Source organism: Coregonus clupeaformis, unplaced genomic scaffold (assembly GCF_020615455.1).
Source record: "Coregonus clupeaformis isolate EN_2021a unplaced genomic scaffold, ASM2061545v1 scaf0058, whole genome shotgun sequence".
In the NCBI taxonomy this organism is placed as follows: domain Eukaryota; kingdom Metazoa; phylum Chordata; class Actinopteri; order Salmoniformes; family Salmonidae; genus Coregonus; species Coregonus clupeaformis.
This window is the reverse complement of record NW_025533513.1, coordinates 805,685-824,000: the sequence shown is the minus strand read 5'-3', so window position 1 is coordinate 824,000 and position 18,316 is coordinate 805,685.

Sequence of the window (18,316 nt, the reverse complement as noted above, 5' to 3'; positions counted from 1 at the left end):
AGCTTCCCACAATAAATTGGGTGAATTTTGGCCCATTCCTCCTGACAGAGCTGGTGTAACTGAGTCAGGTTTGTAGGCCTCCGTGCTCACACACACTTTTTCAGTTCTGCCCACACATTTTCTATAGGATTGAGGTCAGGGCTTTGTGATGGCCACTCCAATACCTTGACTTTGTTGTCCTTAAGCCATTTTGGCACAACTTTGGAAGTATGCTTGGGGTCATTGTCCATTTGGAAGACCCATTTGCGACCAAGCTTTAACTTCCTGACTGATGTCTTGAGATGTTGCTTCGATATATCCACATAATTTTCCTTCCTCATGATGCAATCTATTTTGAAGTGCACCAGTCCCTCCTGCAGCAAAGCACCCCCACAGCATGATGCTGCCACCCCGTGCCTCACGGTTGGTATGGTGTTCTTCGGCTTGCAAGATACCCCCTTTTTCCTCCAAACAGAACGATGGTCATTATGGCCAAACAGTTATATTTTAGTTTCATCAGACCAGAGGACATTTCTCCAAAAAGTACAATCTTTGTCCCCATATGCAGTTGCAAACCGTAGTCTGGCTTTTTTATGGTGGTTTTGGAGCAGTGGCTTTTTCCTTGCTGAGCGGCCTTTCAGGTTATGTCGATATAGGACTCGTTTTACTGTGGATACAGATACTTTTGTACCTGTTTCCTCCAACATCTTCACAAGGTCCTTTGCTGTTGTTCTGGGATTGATTTGCACTTTTCGCACCAAAGTACGTTCATCTCTAGGAGACAGAAGGCGTCTCCTTCCTGAGCGGTATGACGGCTGCGTGATCCATGGTGTTTATACTTGCGTACTATTGTTTGTACAGATGAACGTGGTACCTTCGGGCATTTGGAAATTGCTCCCGAGGTCTACAATTTCTTTTCTGAGGTCTTTGCTGATTTTCTTTTGATTGTCCTATGCTGTCAAGTAAAGAGGCACTGAGTTTGAAGGTAGTCCTTGAAATACATCCACAGGTACACCTCCAATTGACTCAAATGATGTCAATTAGCCTATCAGAAGCTTCTAAAGCCATGACATCCTTTTCTGGAATTTTCCAAGCTGTTTATAGGCACAGTCAACTTAGTGTATGTAAACTTCTGACCCACTGGAATTGTGATACAGTGAATTATAAGTGAAATAATCTGTCTGTAAACAATTGTTGGAAAAATTACTTGTCATGCACAAGTCCTAACCGACTTGCCAAAACTATAGTTTGTTGACAAGAAATGTGTGGAGTGGTTGAAAAACTAGTTTTAATGACTCCTACCTAAGTGTATTGAAACTTCCTACTGTATATGTAGGCAGTGTGATACAATTCTTAATCTTCTCCTGGCATTGTGGATACCAAGGTAAGTTTGGTGGCGTGGAGAAGGAACTATTCATTATAATAGAAGTAATGATGACCTTTTGACTGGTTATGAATAAGATATGTAACTGTTACTCTAAATAAAAGCATTGTGAGTAATCATCAATGTGATGAGGTGTGAATGAAGGAGTCAGGCGCAGGAGGTAAAACACCGAAGTCCAGAGTTTATTCCGTTTACATAAATAAAATGCACCCAGCGTCAATACGAAACTACCACAAGGGAAATATTCCACCTTGGCAATAACAAATGGAGCTACTCACTCTTACAATGAAACATTCACTCACAAAGACAAGGGGAAGAGAGGGAACACTTATACACATACTAATTAGGGGAATGAGCACCAGGTGTGTGATTGACAAGACAAGACATGACAGGTGGAGTGATGAGAATGGGATCGGCAGTAGTTAGTAAGCCGGTGACAACGAACGCTGAAACCTGCCCGAACAAGGAGGGGAGGCAGCCTCGGCGGAAGTCGTGACCGTACCCCCCCACTTGATGCGTGGCTCCAGCAGTGCGCCGACCCCGGCCTCGGGGACGGCCAGGAGGATGCGGAGCAGGGCGAGTCGGATGGCGACGGTGGAAATCCCTCAACAGGGAGAGATCGAGGATGTCCCTCCTTGGGACCCAGCACCGTTCCTCCGGACCTAACCCTCCCACGAGATACTGAAGGCCCCCCACCCGACGCCTCGAATCCAGTATGGAATGGACCGAGTACGCCGGGGCCACCTCGATGTCCAGAGGAGGTGGAGGAACCTCCCGCACCTCAGACTCCTGGAGCGGACCAGCTACCACCGCCCTGAGGAGAGACACATGAAACGAGGGGTTAATACAGTAATCGGGGGAGTAACAACCTGTATGTAACCTCGTTTATCCTCCTCAGGACTTTAAACGGCCCCACAAACCGCGGGCTCAGCTTCTGGCAGGGCAGACGGAGGGGTAGATTCCGGGTCGAGAGCCAGAGTGGCGGAGAGAGTTCTGAGCGTATTCTGCACATGGCAGGAACACCGACCACTCCCCCGGCCGGTCCTGACAGTAGGTCCGCAGGAACCTACCCACATCTTGATTCACCCTTTCCACCTGCCCATTACTCTCGGGGTGAAATCCAGAGGTCAGGCTGACCGAGACCCCCAGACGTTCCATGAACGCCTTCCAGACTCTATACGTGAACTGGGGACCTCGGTCGGACACTATATCTTCTGGTACCCCGTAGTGCCGGAAGACGTGAGTAAACAGAGCCTCCGCAGTTTGTAGGGCCGTGGGGAGACCGGGCAGAGGAAGGAGGCAGCAGGACTTCGAAAAGCGATCCACAACGACCAGGATAGTGGTGTTACCTTGGGAGAGGGGAAGAGCAGTAAGAAAATCAATACTAAGGTGAGACCATGGTCGTTGTGGAACTGGTAAAGAGTGTAGCTTACCCGCTGGGAGGTGCCTTACTCTGGGCGCACACTGAGCAGGAGGAAACATACACCCTCACGTCCTTAGCCAAAGTAGCCCACCAGTACTTCTCAGTCAGTCAGCGCATTGTACGACCGATACCTGGATGACCAGAGGAGGAAGTCGTGTGTGCCCAGTAGATCCGACGATCACGGATAAGCGCAGGCACGTATTGCAGCCCAGCTGGACACTGCGGTGGAGATGGATCTGTGCGTAATGCCTGCGCTATATCCGCGTCCATCGCCCATACTACAGGCGCCACAATGCATGAGGCCGGGAATATGGGGGTGTTGTCTCTGGGCCTCTCCTCTGTGTCATACAGCCGAGACAGTGCGTCTGCCTTCACGTTCTTCGTACCCGGAATGTATGAGAGTGTGAAATCAAACCGGGCGAAGAAGAGGGCCCACCTGACCTGGCGAGGATTCAGCCTCCTCGCTGCCCGAATGTACTCCAGGTTACAGTGGTCTGTCCAGACGAGGAAAGGGTGTTTCGCCCTCCTCGAGCCAATGCCTCCACACCGTCAAAGCTCGGACAACAGCCAGCAGCTCCCGATCCCCAACGCCGTAGTTCTGCTCCGCTGAGCTTCTTCGAAAAGAAGGCACAGGGGCGGAGCTTGGGTGGCGTGCCCGAGCGTTAGAATAAGATGGCGCCTATCCCTACCTCGGACGCATCCACCTCCACTACGAACGGTAGTGATGAATCGGGGTGAGCCAGTACCGGGGCTGAGGTGAACAGACCCCGCAATCTACTGAAGGCCAAATCAGCCTCAGCAGACCAGCGGAGCCGGGACGGCCCACCATTCAACAAGGTGTTAATGGGAGCTGCAACCTTGCCAAAGCCCTGAATAAACCTCCGATAGTAGTTGGCAAAGCCAAGGAAGCGCTTCACCTCCTTCACCGTGGTTGGAGTCGGCCAATTACGCACGGCTGAAATGCGATCTCCCTCCATCTCCACACCTGTGGTAGTAATGCGGTATCTGAGGAAGGAGGTAGACTGACTGCTGGAAAAACTCACACTTCTCTGCCTTGGCATAAATATCATTCTCCAGCAGTCGGACCAGTACCTTGCGAACCAGGGACACATGCTCGGTGTGCGTAGCGGAATACACCAGGATGTCATCAATGTAGACCACCCCACCGCGACCAAGCATGTCCCGAAACACCTCGTTCACAAAGGACTGGAAAACGGATGGAGCATTCATCAAACCGTAGGGCATCACCAGGTATTCATAATGCCCAGAGGTTGTGCTGAATGCGGTTTTCCACTCATCCCCTTCCTGAATACGCACCACGTTGTAGGCACTCCTGAGGTCTAATTTGGTGAAAAAATGGGCCCCATGCATTGACTCAATCACTGAAGGAATGAGGGGAAGAGGATAACTAAATCGTACAGTCACCTTATTCAGTGGTCGATAATCAATGTACGGGCGTAAACCGCCATCTTTCTTCTTCCCAAAGAAGAAACCCGAGGAAGCAGGTGAAGTGGAGGGACTCTGTGACGTATGTTTCCATAGCCTCCGTTTCAGCCTGCGACAGGGGATACACATGACTCCTGGGAGGTACAGCGTCTACCCGAAGGTTTATCGCGCAATCCCCCTCCCGATGAGGTGGTAATTTAGTTGCTTGCGTCTTGGAAAACGTGAGCACCAGATCATGATATTCGGGGGGAATGCACACGGTGGGGGTACCGTCTGGACTTTCCACCGTGGTCGCACCAACGGAAACACCTAGACATCTACCCGGACACTCACGCGACCACCCCGTAAGAGCCCTCTGCGGCCATGAAAAAGTGGAGTTGTGAAGGGCTAACCACGGAATACCTAAGACTACAGGGTAAGCAGGAGACTCAATAATCAAAGTGATCTGCTCAACATGCGTCTCCTGTGTAATCATGGTGACTGGTACAGTAACCTCCTTAACCAACCCGGACCCTAATGGTCGACTATCAAGTGCTCTGATGGGGAGTGGAATGAATAGGGGAACCAATGAAATGCCTTGACGGCGTGCAAATGCCCTGTCCATAAAGTTCCCAGCTGCGCCTGAATCGACTGGCGCCTTACACTGGGAAACTACCAGGTGATCGGGAAAGGAGATAGATAAGGTACAGTGCGCCGCAAAGGGCTCTGAACAATTTTGGGTGTTCGTTACCTGGGGTGATGCGTGAGTACCCTGCCTACCGCCTCCAGACCCAAAGGAACGTTGACTGCGATGTGAAGTGGATTGTCCCTTCGTGCCACCAGCGGCTCCCCCCAGCTCCATCTGCTTGGGGTCAGAGTCGTCCGGAGTGGGAACGGGCAGACCCCTACCAGGACGTCCTCTGGCTGCTAGCAGATTGTCCAGCCGGATGGCCATGTCCACCAGTTGGGAGAACGATAGCATGGCATCACGGCAGGCTAGCTCCCGTAGGACGTCCTCCCTTAGGTGGCACCGGAAATGGTCGATCAGGGCCCGCTCGTTCCACCTGGACCCCGCTGCCAGCGTCTGGAACTCCAGCGCGTAGTCCTGTGCAGTCCTCGTCCCCTGCCTCAGATGGACCAGTTGTTCGCCCGCCTCTCGACCCTCAGGCGGGTGATCGAAAACGGCCCGAAAGAGGCGAGCAAACTCCCCGTAGTCCCCCAACGCAGCACCTCCCTCGTTCCACACCGCGTTGGCTCTCCCACAAAGGCAGGAAACGAGGACGGATACCTTCTCAAGCTCCAGTGGCGCCGGCCTGATGCTGGAGAAATACAACTCTAGTTGGAGCAGAAAACCCTTACATCGCGCTGCCGTCCCATCAAACGCCGGTGGCCGGGATATCTGGATCCCTCCAGGGGCTGGGGTGTAGGTGGCTGGATCCGGTTGACCGGCTGGTCTCGATAGATCGGGTCCTCCCCTCTCCAAGCGTTGTACTACCTGAAGAACCTGATCCATCGCTTCCCCTCAAGCTGGCCAGCATCGAGGAATGCTCCTGGACCCTTGCCACAACTCCAGGCATGCGGTCTTCTCCTGCTGACTCCATTCAGCGGGTGAGTGATTCTGTGATGAGGTGTGAATGAATAATAATAATAAATAATGCCATTTAGCAGACGCTTTTATCCAAAGCGACTTAGTCATGCGTGCATACATTTTTGTGTATGGGTGGTCCCGGGGATCGAACCCACTACCTTGGCGTTACAAGCGCCGTGCTCTACCAGCTGAGCTACAGAGGACCACAAGGAGTCAGACGCAGGAGGTAAAACACCGAAGTCCAGAGTTTTATTCCGTTTACATAAATAAAATGCACCCAGCGTCAATACGAAACTACCACAAGGGAAATATTCCACCTTGGCAATAACAAATGGAGCTAATCACTCACAAAGACAAGGGGAACAGAGGGAACACTTATACACATACTAATTAGGGGAATGAGCACCAGGTGTGTGTGATTGACAAGACAAGACATGACAAGTGGAGAGATGAGAATGGGATCGGCAGTAGCTAGTAAGCCGGTGACGATGAACGCTGAAACCTGCCCGAACAAGGAGGGGAGGCAGCCTCGGCGGAAGTCGTGACAATCAAAATCATACGGAATCTTGTACTTCACGTTGATAAACTATTTCTTATGTTCATTTTATTTTAGTATTCTTTGATTAAAGATTACTTTGCATATTATGATATAGTTTAATAAGTGACCAGAGATCATTTTGGGACAACCTCCTCCTATCTCTTAGACTGCAAGGCTAAGGAATAGAAAGTTAATGAGGCATGAGTCCTAGTTAATGATTGGTAGGATTTAAGACTTTGATATGAGTTTTATGTGATAACATGGTTGTATGGTTTGGTCTTGTCCAAGGCATTGTTGGTCCTTGTTTGAGACATATTGCTGAACATGCGCTTGGCGTATTCACAGCGTAGCACAAGTGCACTATAAAATGTAAACGCAATGAGTAAACTGTGATGTTTTTTTTATTTACCTGGTTTTTTTAAACCGGTAAATACACTTCTGGAACATTCCACAGACGGATCACACACAGTAACTCCCAACAAAGCCCTCAAGGGTCAATCTAGAAATGTACAAAAGTACAGTAACTTAGTTCCAGGTAGTATTGCGTACACCAGGGATGGGAAATTCCAGTCATAGGGAGGCCTGATTGGTGTCATCCTTTTCCCCCAGCGTTGGCTAATGCTGCGTTCATGGCTAAGTGGGAAGGTGGTAATTACCAGTTGTGTAGCAGTAAATACGAGTCAGGTGAATTCACGTTTCGAATACAATCAAACATGGAGGTCATCAGAAGGCTTGTGATTGGTTTGCTCTTTTTTGCCCATAAAAAGTACATCCAGAGCTGCTTTCTAAATCAAAAGGAAGATGAATAGATGTAATTTAGTATCAACAATTTGTATCTTGTTTTTACCATAAACAACTGCTGAAGATGCTGCCATGCTTTCAGTCTTTTTTGTTGACAAATGACGTCAGAGATGTGCAAGTGGGGAACTCTGAGCACCGGGATGATAGACGAGTTTCCCACTAGTAATTACCAGTTGATTGTTTCCCAGCTGTATGCAGGCATTTCCAAATCACGGGATTTTGTGAACGTAGCATAACACACTTTTATTAAACTGAGTGGGCGCGTTTCTCTGCCAGCCGTTGCTGACGAACGCCAGATCTTACAACACCTGGATAGTGATTTTTTTATCAGCTAACCTCATATCTATGTTATAGTAAAATAATAAAAATAATCAGCATAAAAATCAGTCAATTTAAACTAGAGATATCTGCATTGGATACGTCTCAATCTACGCATCCACAGATGTCACACTTCTGCAGTGAAAGGTGACAGAGCTACAGCCGTGTTTGTCAGACCATGATACATCCCGAAAATCGGTCTCTCACAAGATCTTATCACGATATTCAAACATTCATAGATGACCAGTAGGGTCAAACAATAACCATAGTGGTTATAGATGTCCAGGACAAGGTAGCACGACCGGTGAACAGGTCAGGGTTCCATAGCCGCAGACAGAACAGTAGAAAGTGGATCAGCAGCACGACAAGGTAGCACGTCCGGTGCACAGGTCAGGGTTCCATAGCTGCAGGCAAAACGGCAAAAGCTGGATCAGCAGCACGACCAGGTGTTCCCAACCCTGGTTCTCGGTTACCCCCAACAGTACACATTTTCGTTGGAGCCCTGGACAAACACACCTCATTCAACTCATTGAGGGCTTGATGATTAGTTTACAAGTTGAATCAGGTGTGCTTGTCCAGGGTTACAATAAAAATGTGTGCTATTGGGGTTACTCGAGGACCAGGGTTGGGAAACACTGACTTAAAACACAAGGCCAAATCTATATACAGTGAGGGGGAAAAAGTATTTGATCCCCTGCTGATTTTGTACGTTTGCCCACTGACAAATAAATGATCAGTCTATAATTTTAATGGTAGGTTTATTTGAACAGTGAGACAGAATAACAACAAAAAATCCAGAAAAACGCATGTCAAAAATGTTATAAATTGATTTGCATTTTAATGAGGGAAATAAGTATTTGACCCCCTCTCAAACAGAAAGATTTCTGGCTCCCAGGTGTCTTTTATACAGGTAACGAGCTGAGATTAGGAGCACACTCTTAAAGGGAGTGCTCCTAATCTCAGCTTGTTACCTGTATAAAAGACACCTGTCCACAGAAGCAATCAATCAATCAGATTCCAAACTCTCCACCATGGCCAAGACCAAAGAGCTCTCCAAGGATGTCAGGGACAAGATTGTAGACCTACACAAGGCTGGAATGGGCTACAAGACCATCGCCCAGCAGCTTGGTGAGAAGGTGACAACAGTTGGTGCGATTATTCGCAAATGGAAGAAACACAAAAGAAATGTGAATCTCCCTCGGCCTGGGGCTCCATGCAAGATCTCACCTCGTGGAGTTACAATGATCATGAGAACGGTGAGGAATCAGCCCAGAACTACACGGGAGGATCTTGTCAATGATGTCAATGCAGCTGGGACCATAGTCACCATGAAAACAATTGGTAACTCACTACGCCGTGAAGGACTGAAATCCTGCAGCGCCCGCAAGGTCCCCCTGCTCAAGAAAGCACATATACAGGGCCATCTGAAGTTTGCCATTGAACATCTGAATGATTCAGAGGAGAACTGGGTGAAAGTGTTGTGGTCAGATGAGACCAAAATCGAGCTCTTTGGCATCAACTCAACTCGCCGTGTTTGGTGGAGGAGGAATGCTGCCCATGACCCCAAGAACACCATCAAATATGGAGGTGGAAACTCCTGCTTTGGGGGTGTTTTCCTGCTAAGGGGACAGGACAACTTCACCGCATCAAAGGGACGATGGACGGGGCCATGTACCGTCAAATCTTGGGTGAGAACCTCCTTCACTCAGCCAGGGCATTGAAAATGGGTTGTGGATGAGTGTTCCAGCATGACAATGACCCAAAACACACGGCCAAGGCAACAAAGGAGTGGCTCAAGAAGAAGCACATTAAGGTCCTGGAGTGGGCTAGCCAGTCTCCAGACCTTAAACCCATAGAAAATCTGTGGAGGGAGCTGAAGGTTCGAGTTGCCAAACGTCAGCCTCGAAATCTTAATGACTTGGAGAAGATCTGCAAAGAGGAGTGGAACAAAATCCCTCCTGAGATGTGTGCAAACCTGGTGACCAACTACAAGAAACGTCTGAACACTGTGATTTTGCCACCAAGTACTAAGTCATGTTTTGCAGAGGGGTCAAATACTTATTTCCCTCATTAAAACCCAAATCAACTTATAACATTTTTGACATGCATTTTTCTGTTTTTTTTGTTATTCTGTCTCTCACTGTTCAAATAAACCTACCATTAAGATTATAGACTGATCATGTCTTTGTCAGTGGGCAAACGTACAAAATCAGCAGCGGATCAAATACTTTTTTCCCTCACTGTACATTGGAGTTGCTTATCAAGAAGACAGTAAGTGTTCCTGAGTGACCGAGTTACAGTTTTGACTTAAATCTACTTGAAAATCTATGGAAAGCCGTGAAAATGGTTGTCTAGCAATGATCAACAATCAATTTGACAGAGGTTGAATAATTTTTTAAGGAATAACAGGCAAATGTTGCACAATCCAGGTGTGGAAAGCTTTTAAGCCTTGTTTTGTATTTGTCAAACTGTCAACCGACAGTCTAAAAACCATTTGAGGGCAAATAAATCAGATTTTACCATTCAGTCACATGGCTAGGAATCAGATTTGTATCTGACTTCAAAACACCTATGAAGGTGGTTTGAAATGTGGCTTGAAATACCCGATTCCATGTGCTTTTTGGCTGTTCAGACCACAAAGATCTCTCCACCGCACGAGCCCGAGGACATGAAGAATGGGAGAGCGCGAGCAAGCCAGTGACTCAGCCCCCGTAATAGGGTCTGAGAATCCAAGTGGAGAGAGGGGAGCCGGCCAGGCAGAGACAGCAGGGGCAGTTTGTCACTCCAGTGCCTTGCCGTTCACCTTCGCACCCCTGGGCCAGACTATGCTCAATCATAGGAACTATGAATTATTAAGTGATAAACGCATCATTCTGTGTCCAAATCGGAAACAGAATGACCAAACATTTAATTGGCTACCATGGGAGACATTGGCGTCACAAACCACAGTTGGGTCACCTGCTACTGTTCTCCCTTCCACTAGCATACTGTTATGTTCCGCTCATAACTGTTTTCTTTGTCTTTCTGTCATCTGGTGGTCAAAGAGTGTGAAAACAGTCTGGACAACTCTCTCTCTGTCTCTCTCTCTCCCTCTCCAGTTAATGTCACCTCTCCTGGCTCTTACTGACACCTACCCATGAGCCCCCTCTCTTTCCATTTACTGTAACCAGTATCCAGTGATGGGGAAGCTAATCTGAAAATATAATTTACCAAGCTACCAATTACTTCACACTGGAAGAAATAAGCTACCCTTAAGAAAAATATAGTTTACTTAACTACTTTTTCAAAGTAACTTTAGTTAACTACATCCAAGCTACTTCATGAAAAAAATGTAATATGTAAATCTGAAATGTCATAGACTACAAATTGCAAGAATGGATCACTTTGGGGTCATAATGTTAACAGAATGTGTAATGTTAACAGAACATGGTCCTGTGTGGCTCAATCGGTAGAGCACAGTTGCTTGCAACGCCAAGAGTTGTGGGTTAGAGTCCCGCTGGGGACACCCATACGTACAATGTAGGCCTATTCAAGCATTACTGTAAGACACTTTGGATAAAAGCGTCTGCTAAATGGCATATATTATAATTTAGCCAATAAAACACAAAAACAATGTGTTAAAAGTGAGAATTAGACAGGTCTGATGCCAAAGAGAAAGGCAATGATTGCCTACTTCACCCATATTTTATTTTTGCAAAGAAAGTCGTTTGTAGCCTAGTTCCAATTATTACCTACTGAAAACACTACCTAGATTTGAATTAAATTCAACTTACACCAAGCTACTGCATAATGTAGTTAAATTACTAGTTGAACTACATATAGTTCACTACTCACCAACATTGCCAGCATCCTCACCCACTGAGAACTGATCGACACAGTACGTCCATAGACTTTGAAAAGTAGTTGAAATTTAGTCAGTCCCACCGGGCCTTGATTTCAACGTCCACAGACGTCAATTCTTGATCCGGACCTGACCAAATCTGAACCAATCATCGACGTCTATGTTTCACAAGTTTGGACAGCACAGTACAATACAGTCGAGCACAGTAGAGTACAGTAAAGAAAAGTAGATTAGAGTTTAGTTCACAGAGTTCAGTACAGTATAGAGCACACTCAACTAGAGTGCAGTAAAATGTGCTTTACTGTACTAAACCATACTTTACTGCACTGTACGGAACTCTACTGTGATTGCTAAACGGTGTGTTATTGTTATTGGATGCTAGCTTGCTAGTTGGCTATGGTGTCATAGTTGGCTAGCTGAATAAAGTGGGTTGAGTCTATTCCTTTAAACATTGAACCGCTGTGGTTCACAACAATTCTGATTTCTAAAGGCGGAAGTTGGGAGAGTTTTTGTTCGGGTGGTTCAGTGAAACAATTTTAGTTTCTGAGGTAGAAGTTTTTGGTGAGGGAGGCCCTGCTCTCTCCGCTCCCAGATGCTTAGCCCATTTCATTCCGATCTCCTCTGCATTTTTGTAGCCATTTGCTACAGCCTGTCAACTATGCCTCTGCCTATCCCTGTTCTCTCCTCTCTGCACAGGCTACACAAACGCACCACACCGCGTGGCTGCTGCCTCTCTAACCTGGTGGTCCCTGCACGCACCACCCACGTGGAGTTCCAGGTCGCAGGCAGCCTCTGGAACTGCCGTTCTGCTGCCAACAAAGCTGACTTCATCCCAGCCTATGCCAACCTCCAGTCCCTCGACTTCCTGGCGCTGACGGAAACATGGATCACCACTGAAAACACTGCTACTCCTACTGCTCTCTCCTCGTCTGACCATGTGTTCTCGCATACCCCGAGAGCATCTGGTCAGAGGGGTGGTGGTACAGGAATCCTCATCTCTCCCAAGTGGACATTCTCAATTTTTCCCCTAACCCATCTGTCTATCTCCTCATTTGAATTCCATGGTGTCACAGTCACTAGCCCATTTAAGCTTAATATCCTTGTCATCTATCGCCCTCCAGGTTCCCTTGGAGAGTTCATCAATGAGCTTGACGCCTTGATAAGTTCCTTCCCTGAGGATGGCTCACCCCTCACAGTTTTGGGGGATTTCAACCTCCCTATGTCCACATTTGACTCATTTCTCTCTGCCTCCTTCTTTCCACTTCTCTCCTCTTTTGACCTCACCCTCTCACCGTCCCCCCTACTCACAAGGCAGGCAATACGCTTGACCTCATCTTCACTAGATGCTGCTCCTCTACTAATCTCACTGCAACTCCCCTCCATGTCTCCGACCACTACTTTGTTTCCTTTTCTCTCTCACTCTCCTCCCACACTACTCACTCTGCCCCTACACAGATGGTAATGCGCCGCCGCAACCTTCGCTCTCTCTCTCCCACTACTCTCTCCTCTTCCATCCTATCATCTCTTCCCTCTGCTCAATCCTTCTCCCTCCAATCTCCTGATTCTGCCTCCTCAACCCTCCTCTCCTCCCCTTTCTGCATCCTTTGACTCTCTGTGTCCCCTATCCTCCCGGCCGGCTCGGTCCTCCCCTCCAGCTCCGTGGCTTGATGACTCATTGCGAGCTCACAGAACAGAGCTCCGGGCAGCGGAGCGGAAATGGAAGAAAACTAAACTCCCTGCCGACCTGGCATCTTTTCACTCCCTCCTCTCTACATTTTCTTCATCTGTTTCTGCTGCTAAGGCCACCTTCTACCACTCTAAATTCCAAGCATCTGCCTCTAACCCTAGGAAGCTCTTTGCCACATTTTCCTCCCTCCTGAATCCTCCCCCCCTCCTCTCTCTCTGTGGATGACTTCGTCAACCACTTTGAAAAGAAGGTTGACGACATCCGATCCTCGTTTGTTAAGTCTAATGACACTGCTGGTCCTGCTCACACTGCCCTACCCTATGCTTTGACTTCTTTCTCCCCTCTCTCCCAGATAAAATCCTGCGACTTGTGACTGCAGGCCGCCCAACAACCTGCCCGCTTGACCCCATCCCCTCCTCCCTTCTCCAGACCATCTCCGGTGACCTTCTCCCCTACCTCACCTCGCTGATCAACTCATCCTTGACCGCTGGCCATGTCCCTTCCGTCTTCAAGAGAGCGAGAGTTGCTCCCCTTCTCAAAAAACCAACACTCGACCCCACTGATGTCAACAACTACAGACCAGTATCCCTTCTTTCTTTTCTTTCCAAAACTATTGAGCGTGCCGTCTTTAGCCAACTCTCTTGCTATCTCTCTCAGAATGACCTTCTTGATCCAAACCAATCAGGTTTCAGGACTGGTCATTCAACTGAGACTGCTCTTCTCTGTGTCACGGAGACTCTCCGCACTGCTAAAGCTAACTCTCTCTCCTCTGCTCTTGTCCTTCTAGACCTGTCTGCTGCCTTTGATACTGTGAACCATCAGATCCTCCTCTCCACCCTCTCCGAGCTGGGCATCTCCAGCGCGGCTCACTCCTGGATTGCGTCCTACCTGACCGGTCGCTCCTACCAAGTGGCGTGGCGGGAAGCTGTCTCCGCACCACGTGCTCTCACCACTGGTGTCCCCCAGGGCTCGGTTCTAGGCCCTCTCCTTTTCTCCCTATACACCAAGTCACTTGGCTCTGTCATATCCTCACATGGCCTTTCCTATCATTGCTACGCTGACGATACACAACTAATCTTCTCCTTTCCCCCTTCTGATAACCAGGTGGCGAATCGCATCTCTGCATGTCTGGCAGACATATCAGTATGGATGACGGATCACCACCTCAAGCTGAACCCTGGCAAGACGGAGCTGCTCTTCCTCCCGGGAAGGACTGCCCGTTCCATGATCTCGCCATCACGGTTGACAACTCCGCTGTGTCCTCCTCCCAGAGTGCGAAGAGCCTAGGCGTGACCCTGGACAACACCCTGTCGTTCTCCGCCAACATCAAGGCGGTGACCCGCTCCTGCAGGTTCATGCTCTACAACATTCGGAGAGTGCGACCCTGCCTTACACAGGAAGCGGCGCAGGTCCTGGTCCAGGCACTTGTCCTCCCGTCTGGACTACTGCAACTCGCTGTTGGCTGGCCTCCCTGCCTGTGCCATTAAACCCCTACAACTCATCCAGAATGCCGCAGCCCGTCTGGTGTTCAACCTTCCCAAGTTCTCTCACGTCACCCCCCTCCTCCGCACACTCCACTGGCTTCCAGTTGAAGCTCGCATCCGCTACAAGACCATGGTGCTTGCCTATGGAGCAGTGAGGGGAACGGCACCTCTGTACCTTCAGGCTCTGATCAGTCCCTACACCCAAACGAGGGCATTGCGTTCATCCACCTCTGGCCTGCTGGCTCCCTTCCTCTGCGGAAGCATAGCTCCCGCTCAGCCCAGTCAAAACTGTTCGCTGCTCTGGCACCCCAATGGTGGAACAAGCTCCCTCACGACGCCAGGACAGCGGAGTCACTCACCACCTTCCGGAGACATTTGAAACCCCCACCTCTTTAAGGAATACCTGGGATAGGATAAAGTATTCCTTCTAACCCCCCCAAATTGTAAAGTGGTTATCCCACTGGCTATAGGGTGAACGCACCAATTTGTGAGTCGCTCTGGCTAAGAGCGTCTGCTAAATGACGTTAATGTGCCCTTGAGCAAGGCACTTAACCCTAATTGCTCCTGTAAGTCGCTCTGGATAAGAGCGTCTGCTAAATGACTAAAATGTAAATGTAAATGTATTGCTAAAATTGTGACACATAGACGTCTAAGATTGGTTCAGATTTGGTCCGGTCTGGACACACCAAATGTGGTCTTGTTTGGGGGCGAAGCTCATTACAATAATAGCCAGTGTGTAGAATAATACCAAAACATGCAAAGGAGGATATTTGATCTTTCTACCTTTTGTGTACCTATTCAGGATACATCACCATGTAGAGAATAATCGTCATGTCCATAATCATGCATTTCTGTGTAGTACAGATCAGGGACCCATGAAGTCATTCCGTTCATCATTCTGTTACCGGGTGTTAATCCACTTGACTTACTGTAGTTCAATAGGTCAAGGTGTCATGTCATAGCTGACACCCCATTCTTTCTGCAGACAACTTTGAATCTTTATTCAGAGTAGATATTTAAGAGTTTTTGGAAAACTTGGTCACAAAAAACAGGGAGATTTGACCATCAAGTAAAGTTCTGTGGAAATTGTCAAAAGTTGTCCTTGTGTATAGTTTAACTTTGCAATCAATGGTTTTTGTTTGGCATACATTTAAAAGTGAAATATCTGAGTCTCAGCATCATTCTGTAACCATGTAATTGCCCAGCGGTCAACAATGTGGCTGTGTGAAGAGTGTTGTATGCTGGACAACTAGGGATGGTAGGATCCCCATTAGCTGTTGCACATGCAGCAGCTACTCTTCCTGGGGTCCACATAAAACATAACATACAGAATAGAGGGGGAAAGCGTGGGAGTTTTGGGAGTTCCCAAGATGAATTAATTTTAACATGCAGTCATAGGATTTTAGGTCAGTTCCCAGAGTGCCTTTTCACCAATTCCACCCCTGTGGTAAACCTAAAAGGAGGCTTAAATGCCACTGTGGAAGACACAGGTACTAATGTACTCACAGAAATGTTTGTATATTGTATTGGCAAACAAATGAGACAAAACCTGACTGTTGAATGTCCTGTTTTTGCACACTGTTTCAATAGTTGTTTCATTGTTTGGACAGAATATACTATGATTACAAATGTAAAATATAATATACAGTGAGGGTTTGTACGTTTGCCCACTGACAAAGAAATGATCAGTCTATAATTTTAATGGTAGGTTTATTTGAACAGTGAGAGACAGAATAACAATAAAATCCAGAAAAATGCATGTCAAAAATGTTTATGAATTTGATTTGCATTTTAATGAGGGAAATAAGTATTTGACCCCTCTGCAAAACATGACCTAGTACTTGGTGGCAAAACCCTTGTTGACAATCACAGAGGTCAGACGTTTCTTGTAGTTGGCCACCAGGTTTGCACACATCTCAGGAGGGATTTTGTCCCACTCCTCTTTGCAGATCTTCTCCGAGTCATTAAGGTTTCGAGGCTGACGTTTGGCAACTCAAACCTTCAGCTCCCTCCACAGATTTTCTATGGGATTAAGGTCTGGAGACTGGCTAGGCCACTCCAGGACCTTAATGTGCTTCTTCTTGAGCCACTCCTTTGTTGCCTTGGCCGTGTGTTTTGGGTCATTGTCATGCTGGAATACCCATCCACAACCCATTTTCAATGCCCTGGCTGAGGGAAGGAGGTTCTCACCCAAGATTTGACGGTACATGGCCCCGTCCATCGTCCCTTTGATGCGGTGAAGTTGTCCTGTCCCCTTAGCAGAAAAACACCCCCAAAGCATAATTTTCCACCTCCATGTTTGACGGTGGGGATGGTGTTCTTGGGGTCATAGGCAGCTTTCCTCCTCCTCCAAACACAGCGAGTTGAGTTGATGCCAAAGAGCTCGATTTTGGTCTCATCTGACCACAACACTTTCACCCAGTTCTCCTCTGAATCATTCAGATGTTCATTGGCAAACTTCAGACGGCCCTGTATATGTGCTTTCTTGAGCAGGGGGACCTTGCGGGCGCTGCATGATTTCAGTCCTTCACGGCGTAGTGTTACCAATTGTTTTCTTGGTGACTATGGTCCCAGCTGCCTTGAGATCATTGACAAGATCCTCCCGTGTAGTTCTGGGCTGATTCCTCACCGTTCTCATGATCATTGCAACTCCACGAGGTGAGATCTTGCATGGAGCCCCAGGCTGAGGGAGATTGACAGTTCTTTTGTGTTTCTTCCATTTGCAAATAATCGCACCAACTGTTGTCACCTTCTCACCAAGCTGCTTGGCGATGGTCTTGTAGCCCATTCCAGCCTTGTGTAGGTCTACAATCTTGTCCCTGACATCCTTGGAGAGCTCTTTGGTCTTGGCCATGGTGGAGTGTTTGGAATCTGATTGATTGATTGCTTCTGTGGACAGGTGTCTGTTATACAGGTAACAAGCTGAGATTAGGAGCACTCCCTTTAAGAGTGTGCTCCTAATCTCAGCTCGTTACCTGTATAAAAGACACCTGGGAGCCAGAAATCTTTCTGATGGAGAGGGGTCAAATACTTATTTCCCTCATTAAAATGCAAATCAATTTTTGACATGCATTTTTCTGGATTTTTTTGTTATTATTCTATCTCACTGTTCAAATAAACCTACCATTAAAATTATAGACTGATCATGTCTTTGTCAGTGGGCAAACGTACAAAATCAGCAGGGGATCAAATACTTTTTTCCCTCACTGTAAATGTCTATCATACCCATGTCTTGTCATGACAGCAAAAATTGGTCATAAGATGATAATAATATGACAAGTTATAGTTACTCACAATTAATTCATTATTTGCCCAGATACCCGCTGATTCCAGTAATTCTGTTATTGTTTCAGGGTAATAAACTGACAACACAAGAACAATGGTAAATTGCACTGAACAGGGTTCGAGAATGAGGGATGAAAAAGAGGGACCCTGTTATCATGGTGTTCTTGTATTGTTAACCCTCTAGCACAAAGAAGGTGGTATTACCATGAAACAATGCTGAAGGTGTCTCTGAGCAAATAGTGTTATGAAAAATAACTTGTTACCAAATAATGTAATGTAATATGCTACCCACCTACATAATGTAATGTAAAATGCTGTCCACATACATCATGTAATGTAAATGCTACCCACATACATCATGTAATGTAAAATGCTGTCCATTAACATTATGATACTCTCTTTTTTTGAGAGAATTGGAATGGATGTGAGAAAAAATAAATGCAATAAATAGGGTAAATGCAATACAAATGTTTTAAATTATTTAGTGGATTTTAAAATAATCTTCACAAAAATAATGTTGACAGCCTCACAGCAGCCACATCATTTCCACCTAGTTGATCAGT